The 19,981-nt window shown below is 38.1% G+C and overlaps 1 protein-coding gene across 3 annotated transcripts in view; it reads left to right on the top strand.

Moving 5' to 3' along the window:
- The window catches only part of FRMPD4 (FERM and PDZ domain containing 4), a 1,947,279-nt gene that overhangs the window by 1,831,967 nt on the left and 95,331 nt on the right, over positions 1–19,981 (top strand). The window lies entirely within an intron of this gene.

The following is a 19,981-nucleotide window of genomic DNA, read 5'->3' as shown; positions in this document are numbered from 1 at the left end:
GTTACTTACTCAGTGCTGGGGCATCGACCATCTACCTTGCTTCTGGGATCCACTGGTCCAAGAGATCACCCCTCCACTGCTTCAGGTCAGCATGGTGATTCCTGACCTGCTCACCAGTCCAGGGGATACCGGTGGAACTGGTGAGGTCATGGGCGAGACTGTCCCAGGCCTCCACTTTATACTGGGAGCCCTGGTACTGGCCCTGCAGTAGTCTCTCCTCATGGTGTTTTACCAGGAGCCATCCCATGAATGTGGACTCCTGGGTGCCCCAGCGCTGTGCTCTAAATCAAGTGCCTTCCCCAACCCCAGCCATTCTGCCTACAGTAGTGAATTGCAACCAGGTATGGGAATTATTGGCACCTGTGGGGTTTAAATATGGCCAATTTCCCGCACTTTCCCGTGATTGGACAGTTTTGAAAGGGCTAAGCTATGGGCACACCTGCTTACCTAATGTTGGCATTGCTTAAAGGGGCATACCACTGGGCAGATTGAGTTAAACAGCCTACACATTGCTTACACTATGTAGGCTGACCTGTGCAATGCTTAACATTGCTTAATATCTATTTAGCATTATATTTTCCTTTTGACATTGATTTATTATTTGTTACATGTTATATCTGTGATTCCTGTGTACATACACTGTATGGAGTGCTGGGGACTTCAACACTTTATTACAATAATGCCTCACATCTGGCCTTATTGCAGTACTCCAGTTCACATATTTATGTTATGTAGCAGGTTATACAACATCACACTGAACACTGATTCATTTCACATGTTCAGTTTGATTTTCCTATGGTGTGGATTTGTTTGCTGACACCTCAGTCCTATATACTGCTCTGATGACTTAGTGGTTAGCTACTGTGACAGGCGTATACAGAGTCCTGAATTTGAGCCCTGCAGAGGCTGTTTGTTTTTTTACTGGGCAGAACACAGGCCATTGGATACAGAGTGATTAAGGCACTTTAAAGCAGTTGTAAGTGGGTGTGCGCGTGTTTCCATGGAGCTAAGCACTGCTAACTTCCAGTTACACTTTCTTATACTTGGTTAGCTTCCATATTGCTTACCCCCATGCAGATGCACTTAAACACGCTTACTAGTGCTTACATATGCTTACTACTGCTTATATATGCTTAAACCTGCTTACTAGAGCCTTATTCATTATGACACTGATGCTTCACATGTGCATTTCCTGCAGTACTCTAGTTCATAAATATGTGTTATTTAGTGGGTTTTGCAACAAAAAAATTGGTTATAATGTGCTTTGCCATGTAAAATAGACTCTGCTATAGTGGGACTCGAACCAGGAATGCCTGCTCATTAGATGGATGCTCTGCCCACTACACTACTGCTGTGCTGCTTCATTTGCATATATCTTCCTTGTTATCCTCTTCAGCCTTTTAAGCTGCTTTAACTGTAGGTAAGCAATGGGCACACCTGCGCACCTACAGTTAGCTTTAATCAGTTTAAAAAAAATAAATAAATAAAAGGGTTTCTTCATTTTATTTTTATGTACTGTTGCTGTTGTACACATGGGGAACTGTTGGTGGGGATATGAGGACACCTATGATCGATCTTGCTCATTTCTTGACTCTTTCTGCCCGAGGTGTGTTCCTCAGCCTGGACTATCTTAATCCCTCTGGTTCTCCCTCCCAGCTCCACTCATGAGTTCACTTCTTTCATACACGTTAACTCGGTTTCTCTTCCACCACCCCCCCGCACTTACGTCTACGAGGCAGTCTGATTTAACCTGGTCCATCCAATCCCAACACACCTCGATCCATAATTTCATACCCATGGTCCCCCCCCCCCCGAACTCCACGTACACAGCAACCATCCAATCTCCAGTTGCTAGCCCAGCCATACCACACCTATACACATTGCCCTCTCTCCACATCTTGGAACTCATCCAGTATACTATCTCGACCCAAGCTTCTTCAGGCGCTTCATCTATTTAGTCCTTGTACGTATGAGTCTTGCCTTGTTTATCTTTCGAGACATGTGTAAACATCAGATTGACTCACAATTTTTGGTTCGTCCCACCAAGGACGGACCTGTTTTTGTGCAAGATTAAACTTAGCTATCCTACAATGTTTCTCCCACTGATAGCATCCTGCCAGTGGTTTGAGAAGCAGCATTTTGCTCACTCACCTGCCCAGCCTCATCTCCCGTTTCCGTGGAACCAACATCCCAGGTTTGACGTTATGAGCATGAAGCACGCCCACACGCCCTCTCAACGTGCACCATTTTTATTATTTTCTTAAGGTTTTTGCAAGACTACTGTTCTCGCATTATGATTGGACAGGAACTGCTTTGTTAATTTACATAAACTGCTCGAAATACTGTATTTGAACAATGTACAAATGGTTGCTCGTATTAATGTAGCATGTCTGTCTGAAGGGGTCTTGATAGTACATAAGATGACAGCGCTAAATAATACAGGGGTTTCTGGTGTTCTCCTTTTCATTAATTTTTAATGCTTTGTTGTCACGAAGTTCGTTCTTGAGATATATATATATATATATATATATATATATACACACATATATATGTATATGTGTATATATATAGATATATATATATATATATATATATATATATATATATATATATATATATATATATATATATATATATATATTATATATATATATATGTATATATTTGTACATACACACACATACATCTGTATAATTAAATATATTTCCTATACTGTTGAATGACTGTGCTGGATGATAATGTTGTGATAACATCAGATGTTTGTATATCAGCCATGGCTTAGTGGTAAATCACATTGCCTATAGGGTCCAGGGTTTGCAACTTTGGAGTGCTGATTATTTTGTTGCTGGGCAGGACAAGAGCTGTTGGATAAAGAGTGACTAAGGCACTTTTAAGCAATTATAAGTGGTTTTACACTGGTTTGCAAAAGGATAAGCAATGCTAACCTCCGGTTACATATGCTTACAGAGAGTTAGCTTCGATCTTGCTTAACCTGTGTGTGCATTGCTTACCCCCTCACAAATGGGCTTAAACCCACTTACTAGTGCTTAAATATGCTTACTATCTATATCTACTGCTTACTAGTGCTACATTTTAGACAGTGATAGTGTAATGGTTCTTGGGGAGGTGGGTGATTTGGAAAATGTATGGAGTTATCATTCATTACACAGTTTACCTTCCATTTGTATCTATAATACTGTATGGGGCACATGTGATTATCTGTGAAGTTTGCAACATTATGACACTGACACCTCACATCTGCATTAAATGCAGTACTGCAGTTCACAAATGTATGTTATTTATTAGGTTATGCCACAAAAAATAATTATCATAGAGTGATTTGAACGGAAAATGGAATGTAATGCAGTGAGACTAAAACCGGGAATGACTGCATGTAAGGTGAATGCTCTGCCCACTACACTATTGTTGTACTGCTTCATTTGCATATATTGTGCTTTTTATCCTCTTTCTGCTATTTAAGCTGCATTAACCGTAGCTAAGCAATGATCACAGCTGTGTACCTATGGTTAGCTGTACTCGGATTTTTAATAAAAAAATAAGAGGGTTTCTTCATTTGATTTATATGTACTTTTGCTGTTGTACACATGGTGGACTGTTGGTGGGGATATGTGAAAACCTATGTGCGATCTCACTAATTTCTTAGCACTTTCTGCTGTACTAAATTGCAGGGGTGTGTTTATTCTGAGAGCCTTGCTCTCAGACACACCCCCTGCACTTGTACATACTCTGTATAAGCCTGGGAGCTCGGGCAATGCACCTTTATTAATATGCATTATGCGCTGCCGTCCTGCTCCTCCACAGGCACTTCCACGCAAGACTAAGTTAGTCCTGCACGGAAGATTAGTGAAACCGGAGCATACACACCGTTATATGTATGCATATCCATGTAAATACATTATCCATATATAAGCACATAAATATACACAAATATGTAATTTTAAATTAGGTTCATAGGTTCATAGGTAGGTACTAGGCTATCTGCCCGAAGGCATTTATAAGCCTAGCCTGAATGTGTTGGCTTTCACCACCCCCTTAGATTAGTTCTCTGTGCCTCTGTCCAGCAGAGCCATTGAAGTCATCCCTGGGGTAAACTTTCTGTTTCCCATCCACTCGTCAAGGTTTCTCTTGAAGAGGGTTAGCAAGGAGCTCTGCCTGATGTAGATTGGAATCTTGTTGCAGAGCATGGGAAGTCTCTGGGACAGGATTCTATCCCTCCAGCACAACCTATTTATTCTTGTGGTGAGGTTTAGATCCCTGGAGCATGTGGCATGAGTGGGAATGGTTTTCTTTAGGTGGAGCATGTACATCAATTCTGGGCTGGACATGGCCTTGTATGTCAGGCAGAGATCACATCTGAGTAGGCGGTATGCAACCGAGTACAGCTGGGGTTTCTTCAGTCGAGCTGCATAAGGCATCTGTTTGAGGCCAGTGATCCTTTGGTGAAGTACTTCTGTGGTCTTTCCAGTTGTTGCAGGTGTCTTGTAAGGTACATCCCAAATGGGGCATTGTACTCTATGATGGGTCTGATGAGTGATGCATAGAGGAGCCCAATGACCTCTTTCGATCTGGATGCAAAGCCTTTTGTGATTAGGTGGGCCACATAGAAGAATTTTCTAACCACTTTTGCAATGTGATTATCAAGGGAGAGGTTACTATCTACTTGGGACCCCAGATCCCTTATTACATCTTCCGTATTTAGGGGGCTACCACCTATGTGGTAGTTTGTGGGTACTTTGTTTTTTTCCAAAGGGTATAACTATGCACCTTTTGGAATTTAGCTTGAGGCCATTGTTTTGACACCAGGTATCTGTCTCAGTGAGACCCTTTTGGAGGAGGTCTGTGTCAGCTGGAGAGTCAGTTATAGCCCCTAGTTTGCAGTCGTCTGTGAACTTGGTCAGCCATAGTCCTCTTGTGCTTGCCTGTACCTCTGAGAAGTATATGCCGAACAGGAGGGGTCCTAGGACTGAGCCCTGGGGAATGCCACTTGTAACCAGTTTAGAGTCAGACTAGCTCCCACAACTCTTATCATGTGCATTCTGTCCGTGAGCCAGTTGGCAACCCATCTCATGATGTAGGGGTTTATGTTCAGCCTGGTGAGCTTGTCTATAATAACTGAGTGGGGAATGGTGTTGAATGCCTTTGCAAGGCCTAGGTAGGCTGTGTGGACCACCTTTCCCTTGTTTATAGCCTTGGTAACTGTCTCAAAGAGGTCCACCAGGTTTAGGAGGCATGATCTGCCTTTAACAAAGCCGAACTGGGTAGGGCCCAGTGTTTGAAGGTTTCCAATGTCTCTTTTCATGAGATCCATGATGAATCACTCTGTAGCTTTGCAAACCAAGCTAGTCAGGCTTATAGGATGATAGTTCCCGGGGTCCGTTGTGGCTCCACCTTTGTGGAGTGGAATACCCATTACTTTGCGCCACTCTGTGGGCACGTAGCCTTTGCAAAGGCTGAGTTTAAAATAGTGTGTTTAGGTGAGGGGTTAGTTCATCTTTGAGCTCGTGTAGGACGCAGCCTGGGACACCATCCAGTCCCATTGATGCTGTGTTTTTGGCTTTGGAGAGGGCTGTTTTAACCTGAGTGTCTGTGATTTCAGGGGCACTACATTCTTCTGGTATAGTTGTGAGCCCTTTTGTGGGTGGGAGGGGGGTGAAGTTTGCACTAAACCTGCCTGCCAGGATATTGGCTATATCAGTCGGTTCAGTGTATTTTATACCATTCTGCATTAACTGCGAGCAGATTTGAGAATTGCCACTTAGATTCTTGACATAGCTAAAGAATGCCTTGTGGTTATTTTTGGAGTCCATGGCAATTTTTTTTTGAAGCTTGCCTTGGATGATTTTAGGAGGGAACGTAGTTTCTTGCTGATACTGATCAGGGATGTCTTCCCTTCTTGGGATTTTACTCTTTTCTGTACTAGTTTCCTCCTTCTATTGTATAGCTTGTTTATGGCAGGGGTCCACCAGACTGGTTTCCTTTCCTTGGGGGAGTGAGTCTTGGTTTTGCTTGGGATAGCACAATCCATGCATTCTTGTAGGTGCTCATAGAGTGCATTAGTAAAGGATTTTGCAGCTTGGACAGCATTATCCTTTAGCATGGGGGCTTTGAAACTTCCCACCTAGGTCTTAAGTAACGTGAAGTTTGCTTTTGAAAAGTTTTTCACAGTGGTTTCTTTGACCAGGGGTGGTGGCAGAATGTGGATATCCAGAGTGATTCGTTTATGGTCAGATCTAACCAGCGAGGGGTTGACCTCCGGTGTGGAACACCGGTCGCCCATGTTGGTGATGACCAGGTCCAATATGTTGTTACCTCTGGTGGGGGTGCTGACCAGTTGATCCAGGGCATTTGAGTTTATAAATTCTAAGAAATGTTGGGCAAGGGAGTTTGTACTTGAGTAGTTCTCCCAGTTAATGTTTAGGCAATTGAAATCACTCAATATTAGGGTGTTTGGTAGGACCTTTATGTTTCCCAGTGTTTCCAGGAATGCGGAGTGGGGGTCATGGGACATGGTGGGTGAGCTGTAGCAAGCTATAATTTGAATAGCAGTTTTGTCCATTGTTAGCTGCACGTTGATGATCTCTGAAGCATTGTGCTGTGCCACTAACCTGGCGGTGTGGGTATCCTTGATGAATATGGATACTCCCCCGCTTTTTGTATTTTGGTCCAGGTTTTGTGGCCGAAATGTATGGTATGAGTTGTAGCCTGGTAGTGCTGGGGTGCTCTCTGGAGCCTTAAACCAGGTTTCTGTTACTGAACATATATCAATTTTCTCCATACTGAGGAGTGCCTCAAGTGCATGCATTTTGAGGTTTAGACTTCTGGCATTGAGTAGCATTACCCTCAGTTTTTTGTTACTTGTGCTATTTACGGTGGTGGGTTTGTCTTTTGAGCCTTGCTTAAAAAAGACACTATGGGGGTGGCAAGAGCCTTGACGAGTATTCGAAAGCTTAAGGGTGACAGGTGCAAGTGTGGCTTGTCGAGCATGTCATCCCAGGCTGACAGACACTGGATCCCATGTGAATGACACCAGAAGCTTAGCCAATTGTTGAAATTGACAAATTTTTTCTCTATACCGTGGTATCATTCTTGGTGAGGGCAGGATGCTACTCAGGGTCAGGGTCATACCGGCCTGGGCTATGTGATCATAGAGCTCCTCAATGTCTCTTTTCATGTAGTACAGGGAGGTACGGCTCAGGTCATTCACACCAACATGGACAATGACAGAGTCATATTTGTACTTGTTCTGGAGTGACCTGAGTGCTTGTGTTATGTGGCGGATCCTGGCACCCAACAGGCAGCTAACCGTAACCTTCTCCTTGTTCAGCCTAGTGAGTGGGATGTCAGTGTGCCTGACTATAGAGTCACCTATTACTAGTGTGTTGGGTATGTTATTTTGCCTTAAGGGCTGTGATTGTGTGTCACACTGCTTTTGTGAAGTATGTGTTTCATGGTTTGTGTTAGGGGGTGGAGGTTGCTTGGATATCTGCTTTGGAGGTCTCTGTTGCTTCTGCAGATTTTTATTTACAGCCTCCAAGTATGTTTTTGTGTACTTATGTGTGTTTTTTGCTGATGCTGGTTTCATAGGTCTATGTGAGACTGGTAGTGTGATGCAAGTAATTCCCTTCTCCTCTTGACTGCCTGGTTCAGTCTTGGGTTGAGAGAGCTTAGCCTCCAGTTTGGCTGTATAATTGCATCTCTCGCATATATTAGTGTTTGGTGGAAGGAGGAGAGGGTTGTCTGTGTACATGAGACAATTGTAACATTGCCCCAAAATGCCCAGATTCACCAGTTGGACCAGAGAGTACACCTGAAACTGCCCTTTGAACATGCCTGGATAGGTATAGTGAACTGCTTTACTGATTGGCTGGTAAGGTCAAATAGAGAGCCTTGTCCTTCTCTACAGTATAGGAAGGGGTCTAGTGCTAAGGTTTATTAGTGCTTGCTATGGGTTTTGAGCAAGTGCCAGTAAGAGAAGTGAACGGTTTGAGTGCTTAAGTTGAAAGTTTGTCTAGTTCCAAGGGAAAAATTGAAGAGTAGACTTTGTGGAGCCAGGAATAGTTATACCCTAGCTAACCGGCACTGCCCGGCATGCAAAACCACGTAAATGCGGGTTTTATAGCAGGGAAATGAAAGAGATAGAAATTAGCCCAAAATGGCCAATAAACTACTAATTTCTGGGCTGAAACCACTCCTCCAGGGACAAATAGGCTGCTCAAAGCTCCCTCTCTCACAGTGAACAGAGAAACTTCCTTTTATCCAAGTAAGGTATAGGCAAACACAGAAACTTGTAGCACAGCCCTGAATTCAGCACTAACCTGAAAACTGGACTATACTAGCTTAGGAAGGCAGGAAAACTATTATTTTTTTTTGTTTTTTTTTTTTGTTTTTTTTCGGAAAATAAAGTAGATACAAGTAAAAAACCACTTTAAATGCACAGAAATGGCTATCACACTTGAGTGTGTAGCCTACAACAGTTAAACAGGTAATTTAAACACAAAAATGACTTTGTTAAAGTGCAGACAGTAAAATAAGTACAATATGTAGCTGAAACAAGCTTTTTAAATCACAGAAACTCTGGAAAAGGGGGCATTTTAGGCGGAATTAGCTAAATGCTGCAAAAAATGCAGAAAAATTATACTTTATCACTCCAAAGTCTCTCTTTTGTCTCTCTGCTGCTGTGGAACTTTGAAGGGCACCAGGCGGAGCTTGCTGAACTGTATAGTGTAGTATTGTAGTACCTTTTAATTATACTTCCATATTCTGACTACTACTTTCACCTTTTCACCCTTGTTGTTAAATGAGTTTTAAAAGTTTTATGACATGTGATCTAGATATGTATTGGTGTTATGATGTCTATAGGTTAATGTGTTATAGGCATTGTCAATTTTATTTATTTCCTCCATATAAATGCTTAAATACTAGGCTATTTATATTATTTTCTACAGTAGGATTAATTAGAAGAAATGACTAAAATGTCTTGATCAAATAAAGAAATTTGAAATGCATTATTTCTGGGATATTTTTGATAAATTCAGAAATATATAATATCATTTTTAATATTAACATTTCCAACTTTATATTTCTATGATATTAATATTTCTCAAGCTAATACTTTACTTTGTTTTTCCTGACTTGAGTGTGTTCTAAATAGTTATATTAATAATATTGTTTTAAATTAAGAAGCTTTAGCAACTGTTTAGCTTGGTGACATTGGGATGGGTTGGTTAATGTATTAATTCTATGATTATATCATCAAATCAGGAAATTTACATTTCATGATAGGAGGTTTGAATATATATAAGTTTGAAATTTTGCTTTTTTTGTATCTATCCATAACAAAAATTATTAGTACTTGGTTTATATATTTTAAGCTAAATCATCCTAAATCAGTACATTTACATGTTCTTATGAATGTTGACATATGAGTGTCTCTCATTAAATATTAATGGACTTAATAACCCACTGAAGAGGAGTAGCTTTAAAAATATTTAAAATTGCATAAAGCTCACATAATTTTCTTATAAGAAATTTATTATCTAAAGACATAGTTTAATGTTAAAAGATTATTCAACTTTTGTAACCTCTTATTTTAAATCAAAAAGGAAAACTATTCTTATTCTTTGGAGATATTCATTACCTATGCCTAAAATATTAAATACCTATTCAGATAAAAAGGCATGCTGGGTTTATCAGTAGTAGAAATTGACAAAAACCTTATATTTTTGTGAATTCCTACTGGATACCTGGAATTGGAGCCAAAGCTGCTAAGAAATATTTGGATATCATAACCTTATATACAAAATATGACTTGATCCTTGCAGGAGATTTCAACTGAAGTCTTTCTAGTAAAGACAATACTACTAATAAGGTTCCTAAGCTATCCTCAGTAGCTAAACATGTAGATGATTGTATTAATTCTCAACATTTGAGAGATACCCATGATATTAAATCAATTAACTCTCTTAAAGGAAAACTGCATCCACTGAGTCATGTTTATTTCATCATGGTTTGGTGTTTCCTGCTATTTACAGGTTTTTAAATATTTTTATATGTAAATTTCTGAGTCTGACTACATGGGGTCTGGCATTGTGAAGTAATTCTGATTGTTTAGTCTGCCTCTAGGTATCTCACAATGCAGTACTCATCTGTAAAAAGTTACATCATGCAGACCTCTTTATTCCTAAAGTTCTTGTCACTGCATTGATTTTACATGCATACACTGCTACCTTTCAGTCAGTTAGTTTTAAGTAATAGTTCGTGCCATTCAATGAATACTTAAAACACAAACAGTGCAAATGCCACAGAATGGACTTTCAAAGTGCTTTTTACTGCTGCTTCTTTTTAGAATGGCTAAACTGCAGTTTTTTGTGAAGCCTGAATTATACTACTTTGACTCATCTCCCATCCCCCTTCAGACCTAACTTCCCTAGCTATCAAAGTGCTAAGGGTAATTTGAGCTGTAACCTGCTGTGATTGACAGCTCACAGCAGGAGACTTAACTCGTGTATTGTTTCCTTGTTATAGCATTTACTTTCTGTATGCATAGGGGAAGGACCAATGAACTGTGACATCACAGCATGGGTGGGTTTTTACGATGGTAGTGGTGATGTCAGTTTGGGGAGGGGAATTGGCCAGAAAACTACCTGTATTCAGTGGCCTTGAAAGAAATAAATGAATTAGAGACTATTCCACGGTGGGATAAAAGTGTTTTAAAAGTGAAACCACCACAGTACAGTAAGGTACTGTTCTAGTAGATAGAAACAGTCAATTTAAAATATTTTAAATACTATATTGTTTATTCATAGCAGGGACAATGGATAGGCAGAAAAAGGACAGAGAAGTTGAGCATTTGATAATAGAATCCTGTCATTGTCCTTTACCTTAACACATAATTCTTATAAATTTGGCACCCATACAGACATTTGTAAAGTCTTTACTTCTAGTAGATTATGTACTAAAATTGAAGATGTATCGATAATTTCATGTCCTTTATCTGACCACAATGTTATTATATTTACATTAACATTAAAGCTAACTAATTTGATTTACTATCCATGCTTATATAATAAAATTAAAAGACTAAGGAATGGTGTCTAAAAGAAGTAGATCAATGCAATGAAATTAATAATAATGGAGAAGTTTCTGAAGTAACTCTCTGGGATCCTCTAAAAGCTTATCTATATGGAAGAATTGAAAATTGTACATATGTAAAAAAAAAGTGTGGGATAAGGAGTTGATGTCTTTGCAGTCTAATATAGATAATAGGTTAATAGGTTCATAGGTGTGTACTAGACTAATGGCCCTGGAGCCTTTACAAGCCTAGCCCATAGGATTACCCTGGCATCGTGCCACTCAACCTTAGTTCCCAGTGCCTCTGTCTAGTAAAGACACTGGAGTGATCCCTGGGGTGGATTTTCTATTTCCCATCCACTCATCAAGATTTCTCTTGAAGAGAGACAGTGAGGTGCTCTGCTTGACATGTATGAGAAATATATTCCATAGCATGGGCAGTCTCTGGGATATGAACCTGTCCCTCCAGCATGTTTTGTTGATTGTGGTAATACGGTTGAGGTCTCTGGAGCATGTGGTGTGGAGGGATTGGAATTTCTTTAGCTGTAGCATTTCTAACAGAGCTGGGTCAGACATGGCTTTGTAAGTCAAGCAGAGATTACCTCTAAGTAGGCGATATGAGACAGAGAAAAGTTGGAGTTTTTAAGTCTGTCCATATAGGACAAATTTTTAAGGCATATGATCCTCTTTGTGAGGTACTTTTGCAGCCTCTCCAGTTGTTGCAGGTGTTTAGTGAGGTACAGGCCAAATGGGGCATTGTACTCAATGACTGGCCTAATGAGGGAAGAGTAGAGGGAGACAATGACCTCTTTCTTCCTGGATGCAAAATCCTTAGTAATGAGATGTGCCACATAGAAGGACTTTCTGACCACAGTGGCAATGTGGTGGTCAAAAGAAAGGTTGTTGTCAACCTGTGTTTCTAGATCTTTTATAATGCCTTCTATGTTCAGCAGATTATTATCAATGTGGTAATTCATGGGAACCAGTTTTTTCCCAAAGGGGATGACGACACATTTTTTGGCATTGAGTTTAAGGCCATGGTTCTGACACCAATCGTTGGTCTCAGTGAGGCCTTTCTGTAGGATGTCAACATCACTTGGGGAGTTAATAATACCTCCCAACTTGCGATCATCTGCAAACTTTGTCAGCCAAAGTCCCTTTATGTTGGCCTGGACTTCAGAGAATTTGATACCAAACAGGAGAGGACCATGGACCGAACTCTGTGGGACTCCACTCCTGACAGGTTGGCAGTCTGACTTAGAGTCAGATACTTTTACACTGTGGGTTCTACCTGTGAGCCAGTTTGCAACCCACCTAGTGATATAGGGGTTGATGCATAGCTTAGTGAGTTTTTCTATGGTTCCTGAGTGGGGAATAGTATCAAAGGCCTTGGCCAGAATAAAAGGCCAAGGTATGAACTACCTTGCCTTCATCAACAGCTCTGGTCACTAACTCAAAGAAGTTGACCAAGTTGAGCAGGCATGATCTACCCTTCACAAAACCAAACTGTGTGGGAACCAGAGTTTGGAGATTCCCTATGTCCTTGTTTATTAGGTCTGTGATGATGCATTCCATAGCTTTGCATATCAGACTTATCAGGCTAATGGGGTAGCAGTTCCCAGGGTCTGTAGTCACTCCTCCTTTGTGGAGAGGGATGACTGTAGCAGTCCGTCATTTGATAGTGGACAAAGCCTGAGGTGAGGCTGTGATTGAACAGGGCATATAGGTGAGGTGCTAGTTCACTCTGTAGTTCATGTACAACACAGCCAGGGATATTGTCAGGTCCCATAGAAGCTGTATTCATGGCCATGGACAGTGCTGTTTTAACCTATGCAGCAGTAATACTGGGTGCCTGACAATCTACTGGTATTGTGACTGGTCCGTTTGGGGGAGGGGTAAAGTTGCTACTGAATCTGTCGGCCTGTATATTGGCAATATCTGTTGGCTCAGTATAGGGGGTACCATTGTGCAATAGCTCAGAGCAAATCTGGGTATTGCCATGGAGATTCTTTATATAACTATAGAAGGCCTTGTGGTTGTCTTTACTATCTGCTGCAATTCTGTTTTCGTAGCTCACTTTAGACGGTTTGATGAGGGATCTCAACCTTTTGTTGAGACTGATAAGGGAGTTTTTCCAGTCTAGGGACTTCACCTTATTTTGCATCAGTTTCCTCCTTCTGTTGTAGAGTTTGTTTATGGCAGGGGACCAACAGACTGGCTTTCTTTTTTTGGAGTAGAGCGTCTTGGTTCTATTGCATATGGCGAGATCCATGCATTTGTATAATTTGAAACCCAAGTTAAAATCTTATGACAAATTGGCAAATGCTGATTTGAAAATATTAAATCAAAAATATCTTGATGTACTTTCTCATATAATACCAATAAATCTGGAAAAATTAAAATTACAGACTTACTCAATAAACCCAAAAAGGTACACAGGTTGACTGTTAGATCTAAGAAAAAATAAATACTAATTATATTAAAGGAATTATTTCCAAACAAGGTGAAAAAATAAAGAATGACTGATTTAAAGACATTTTAGGAATATTAGAATAAATTAATAACAAAGAGATAGATTTAGAAATCAACAACATAACTGATGGCTTTTTAAAAAGCAATATAAGGTTTAAATTAACCAAAGAACAAAAATCCAAAATTAATAATTCATTCTCTTTTAAGGAGTTAAAAATTAAATTAATAATCTTAAAACAAACGAAGGCATTGGTCTTGATGGTATAATCCCATAATTATACAAATTATTCCCAGAGAATACTTTAAATATCCTATTAAATTTTTGAACAAGTTAAACATATGCCCTAGAAATATCCCCTGATATCTCCTATCTTGAAATGAAATAACAATTCTATCTTATATTCTTCTTACCATCATATTTCATTATTAAATGTTGATTAAAAATATTTGCATATATTCTTTCAAAACAAATTGAACATGATTATGCCAGGATTAATAAATGATGATCAGGCTGTTTTATACTATATAGAAAGGTTCAGGATAACATAATTAGGCCTAATATTTTAACAGATCTGGCTAATAAGAACAAAAAAAAAAACTAACTATAATAAATCTAGATATAAATAAGGTTTTTGATTCTATTAGTTGGAATTATTTATTCAAAGAACTTAAACAATATGAATTTTCCCTAGATTTTATAAATCTTATAACTATATAGTAACTCATTCTCTTTTATTAAAATTGTCTGTTTTCTTTCTAGCTCTTTCAAAATATTAAAAAGTACAGAATAGGGTTGTCTCTTGTCACCTCTATTATTTGCTCTAGCAATTGAACCTTTTGCAAACTTTATTAGATCTAATAGCAAAATACAGGGATTCTCAATAGATGAAAGTTATTCCTGTAAAATTGAGTTATTTGCAGATGATATTTTAATAAGTAGTGATATTGAGGCTTCAATTGAAAATTTTACTAAATCTATTAATTACTTTGAAAAAGCATCAGATTTAAAGTTTAACCCTGATAAAACAGAAACTTTACTTATTAATAAAAAAGTTGAGAATTATTTAAAAAAAATATAAGAATTTTATTTGAGATGATTTGCAAATTAATTATCTTGGAATTATAATTAAATCTAGTATAAAAGACTCAATAACAGTAAATTTATATAACTTAATAGACACTGTTACAAAAATAATTATTAATTGGAACATTTTTTTTACAATGGAAGATAGACTTACTTTAATTCTTCTTCTTCTTTTGGCTTTTCCCGGTTAGGGGTCACCACAGCGGATCATCTGTTCACTCATGATTGACAGTAGAGTTTTATGGTGTTGAGTTGCCAGCCCAGCACCCAACCTTCCACAGAAGGCACACACACACGCGTGCACGCACTCACACCTAGGGCCAATTTTAGAGTGTCCAATCAATCTACAGCATGTTTTTGGGATGTGGGAGGAAACAGGAGCACCTGGAGGAAACCCACATGACCTCCGGGAGGACATGCAGACTCTGCACAAAAGGCACCCCAGCCGAGGATCATTCTGCCAACAATATTTCCTATCTACAATCACTAATTATTCTTTTTCATAAAAAAACAAGAAATTAAATTGTATTCTTTTTATTTTTCTCTGGTTCCCCAGTAAACCAAGAATATCCTTTCATTGACATGTTAAAAGTTGGCAAGAAGGTGGATTAAGTTTTCAAAATGTTGAATTATGAATTGCATGCCAAATCCATAATTCTCAGTGTAATATATCTATGGTTAAATTCCTCTTACCAATCAACTGGGAAATCCATTCATGAAGGATTAATACATAATAGTTATTTTCCTGTATAATGGAGGGCATTCCATGGACCCAAACAATTACAGACCCATAAGTTTTATCAGCCTCATATGCAAAGCAAAGGAAAGAATAATAATGGAATTATCAATAACGATTTAGGAAACCTCCAAACCCTCAGCGCATCTCAGTTTGGATTTGTCAAAAGTAGGTTATGCTTACTTAAACTGGTAGATTTTTTTCAAAAAGGTCACCAAAACAACAGGTGAATGTAAAATTGTACACACCACTTACCGCAACCTGGCCGAAGCTTTTGGAACAATCCTCCACTCAGGTATAGTAAATAAAGCTTAATAAACTAGTATTAAAACCTTTTGTCACCTGCTGGATCATCAGCTAGCTCCTAGGTAGGATGCAGAAGATCAAATTAGGAAAAACTACCTCCACAAAAAAAGTCACCGGTGTATCCCACTAAGGCTCACTGCTGGGACCTCTTGCATTCAGCATCTACTCAGAAATAAAAGCCAATGCCAAATGGGTCTGGCAGAATAATTTTGCAGATCCTCCAAAGACTAAAAGTCACTGGTGTATCCCACTAAGGCTCACTGATGGGACCTCTTGCATTCAGCATCTACTCAGAAATAAAAGCCAATGACAAATAGGTCTGGCAGAATAACTTTGCAGATCCTCCAAAGACCCAGACATCCTTCAGGAAGGATTGTCCCCAAAGAATAACTAGTTCTAAACTGACTTACAAAAGCTAATGCTAAAATTGCATTACTGTCTCCTTTGGAAATTTGACTCCCAGAGGAACTAGCACATTGTCAACATACTCCTAAAAGATGACCCACTAATTTGGGATCTGGGAACTTATATGAATACTGACCCAATTTTGACCAACATGTGTCCACAGTGGTAAGGAAGTTCTTCTTGAAACTCAAAAGCAAGGGGATTACTTCTTGATCCAGGGATGTCATTGTTCCCTTTACTCAGCCCTCTTTAGAATAGTCATTGAGCTTAATGTCCCTTTTGGTATGTACCTGTCCAGGCATATGCAACAACTGGAATGCTTACAGAGATACCTTACAAAAAGGATACAAAGCCTAAACAATATGTCTTACATCATGGAACACCCTCAAAGCCCTATTGCTATATTTCATCTCTTGCAGAGTGTTAAGAGGTGAGCTCTGCCTAGTATATAAGGCAGCCTCCGACCCATTACTGATGGACTTACTTCATATCCGCACTTCACTCAATCCAGGGACCAAAACCTTATTTGTAAAATGAACAGAATGGTTTGGAAGGACAAGTATGTCTTGCAGTTGATACTACTGCTCTGGAACAGACTCCCCATCAACATAAAACAAATCTAATCCCTGGCAACATTTAATCATAACCTGAATCAATGGAATGGAAGGAGGAAATTTACCCCAGAACTCTCCTCCTGCACTACTAACAAACAGAGACAGGTCTTAAATGCTTTATCCAAATGCATCGGTCCCCTCCAAATGTCTGTGCCTTTTTCTAGTAATTAGCACTACAGTAATGTATAAATACAGATCTTAGAAAGGGTTAGGAGAATCTAAACTCCGAAAGTACGGGTTAATGTTAAGCACCCAAAGGGTTATTTGGATAGGTTTAAAATGGCCTACATAGGCAGTTACAAACCTATAAACGTATGAACCTATAATGCTATAGATAAACCATTTCCATATCTGTGCATGTATTAATATGACTAAGGCAATTAACACCACACTCTGACTGAATGTTAAAAATGTTGAACATTATTCAGATCAATCCAGATGTATTTAAATGAGTAAATAATATTTTTTCAAGCTGTGAACTGAACTACCATTAACCATTACTTTTCTGCATGGTTGCTAGTCTTTAATGGAGTCCCTCAGGGCTTAGTGATGGTTCTTCATTTTAACAATACTTTCTGGTCTGTTGATAGTGTGATTTTGGATATGTATGCCTATGGATAACTGAATTAAAAGCAGTGACACCAAATCAGAAAGCGATTGACAGTTATCAACAGGTCCAAAAAAAATTTCACATGGGTTGATTGTAATACCTTAAAGATTAGCACAGATAAATCTGCAATTATGAATTTTAGGACTGAGTTTTCATTTTACTGTGGAACATTTGTCTTAAGAAAGAAACAAGTTACAAAGATTTTTCAACAAATGTTTGGTAAAATGGTAACTTTGACCATAACACCTTCTACATGATGAGAATATATTTTTGTGCTATTCTATTCTTGAGTAAGAACTGGCAACCTGCTATAATCAAATAGCCAAATTTGCTAATAACTCATCTTTTAGGGCCCATCACTGTCATAACCTAAAACAATTGGACTAGCTTGAACTGCCAAATTTATTAATCTACAATCAACTTATCATTACTTATAAGCTGCTTTCCAACCCAAATAAAACACCAGCTTTAAACAACCTAATTCAGCAGCATTCCTGTCCTAGGCAACTCCGCTCCATAGATAAATTACTATTAACAGTTACTAGATCACACAACCATGCCGGTGACTCCCTCTAATCATCTTACATATCCAAAATTTGGAACTCCCTGCCTCCATCCATTACCCTGGAATCTTCTCTATCCAAATTTAAGAAATCTATCAAAAGCCATCTCAGCAACAAGTGGTTATGTCCCTGCCTCACACCAGACTAACTTCAGTCCTACTTCACTCCTGCTATAACTCTTGCCTTAAACACATAATCTCCTGATAGGACTGTTTAGTCTTATCAATACCACATTCAGATGCATGATGTGACTCTAGATAGATATTTAACATACTTTATTGTTTGTATATGTATTGATCATTATATATGCCTTTATGAAGGAATTAATAATATGTGCTCATCTATATTGTCTGGTTGAATATACTAGAAACATGTAAAATATATTGTTTGTATGTCTTGCATATGTGTTTCTTTGGAGCTTTTCTCCCCGGGCCTCCACTGAAAATGGACATGTATCCAGTTGGACTATCCCGGTTAACAAATATAAAATAAATAAATAAATAATAACAGCCATGTTGTAGAATCTTTCTCTAAATTTGGAATTAATAAATTTTACCTGATCTTGAAAGATTTTTGTTTAAATGAAAAGAAAAAAATGATATTCCTCTCCTTTCAGTGATAACATTTTTATACATTTTAAAAGATTTATACATTTTAATTATATAGTTAAAGGTTTATTGTTGTATTGTTCCCTATATGAAATACTCTGGGTTGTTTGGGAATTTTAATATAAATAAAATGCTAGACCTTAGAGATGCAAATTTAATCCTTTGGCATCATACCTCTCAACTGTCCAGATTTTTGCAGAATGTCCAGATTGTTGCCTTACACTTTTGGTCTGTTCCTCATAAAAATTGTGGTTTTCCGTAAATCACTGGGATAATCTGAGGATTGAAGTCACCAAATAGTGACATACGTTTGTGTTTCTGACTTCAAATCCATCAGAAAATGTATGCTAACACAAACCTTGTTACTCTAGCAACTTTCAAAGTTTATAAGAGCAATATTTAAAATCTGTCCCTATTTTTGGGCCATTGTCCCTCCATTTTGTCAGGCATTGTCAAGATTTCTTGCACTAAGAGGTTAAAAGGTATGTTTGGCATCCATTCTCAATTGAAAATAAATCACATAATACAGATCACCTTCTTGCAAGACATTGTTTAGAAAATTATAATTGGTTAACTATACAATCTTATAAAAATACTATCTTGTAGAAAATATGTTAGTAATAAAATCAAAATCTCCATGGATTTTCACACAAAACATATTCCAAAGATACTTGTGTTTTTTTTTCAGAATCAATAGTAACTCAAATAAGAATAAATCATATATATCAATACTTTATAAAATAATAAGAGAAGGGTTTGGTTCCACAGAATCATTATTTTGGAATTACTCAACTAAGATTAATGAGAAAGCTTTTACGGATGAAGATAAATGCTTAATTCTTAAATCTGTGGGAAATCTATTTCTCTTTATTTGACAATATATGCATGGAGATTTCTTAGCAGAGCTTTTTTAACTCAATGTAAAGTGGATTTAATCTATAACTATGGGAAAATTAATTGTTGGAGGTGTAATGAAGTCTCTAATGCAGATTGGTTTCATATGATATTGGATTGTAAAATAGTAACTCCTTTATGGGTTGCATTTAAAATTTTTGCCCAAGCTTTGTGGACAGATAATTGTAGAATTTTTAACCCCTTGATCTTATTTAATGCTCCATTTCTGGAATCTATTCCTAGGGAGCAGGTGTATCTCCTTTGGTCCATTTTAGCTATAGCAAGAAAAAGAGTCACAAAGAATTGGAAATGTAAAATACTCTTTCTTTCACTGACTTCATTAATTTAGCAAAAAATGTCTGTAAACATTTTAAAATAAAAAGAAAATATTTAAATTTCAAATAACATGTTTTAGAATGTTTACTGAGTATTGCTCCATAATGCATATGTACCTTCTAATTAGACAGTAACAGAAATGCTGAGAATTCATTCATGCAGCAAATTTTAATGTGGACTTGAATTAGTCACTGTAATTTTACATCTACTCTTTTATATAATGTAGCCTACAGATCTGTGACTAAAAGGTTTTTTTTTTGTT

Source organism: Protopterus annectens, chromosome 5.part0 (genome assembly GCF_019279795.1).
Source record: "Protopterus annectens isolate FY-2018-M chromosome 5.part0, PAN1.0, whole genome shotgun sequence".
NCBI lineage: Eukaryota > Metazoa > Chordata > Ceratodontiformes > Protopteridae > Protopterus > Protopterus annectens.
Note: the sequence above shows the minus strand (reverse complement) of the source record. Positions and strands in the feature narration are given on the sequence as shown.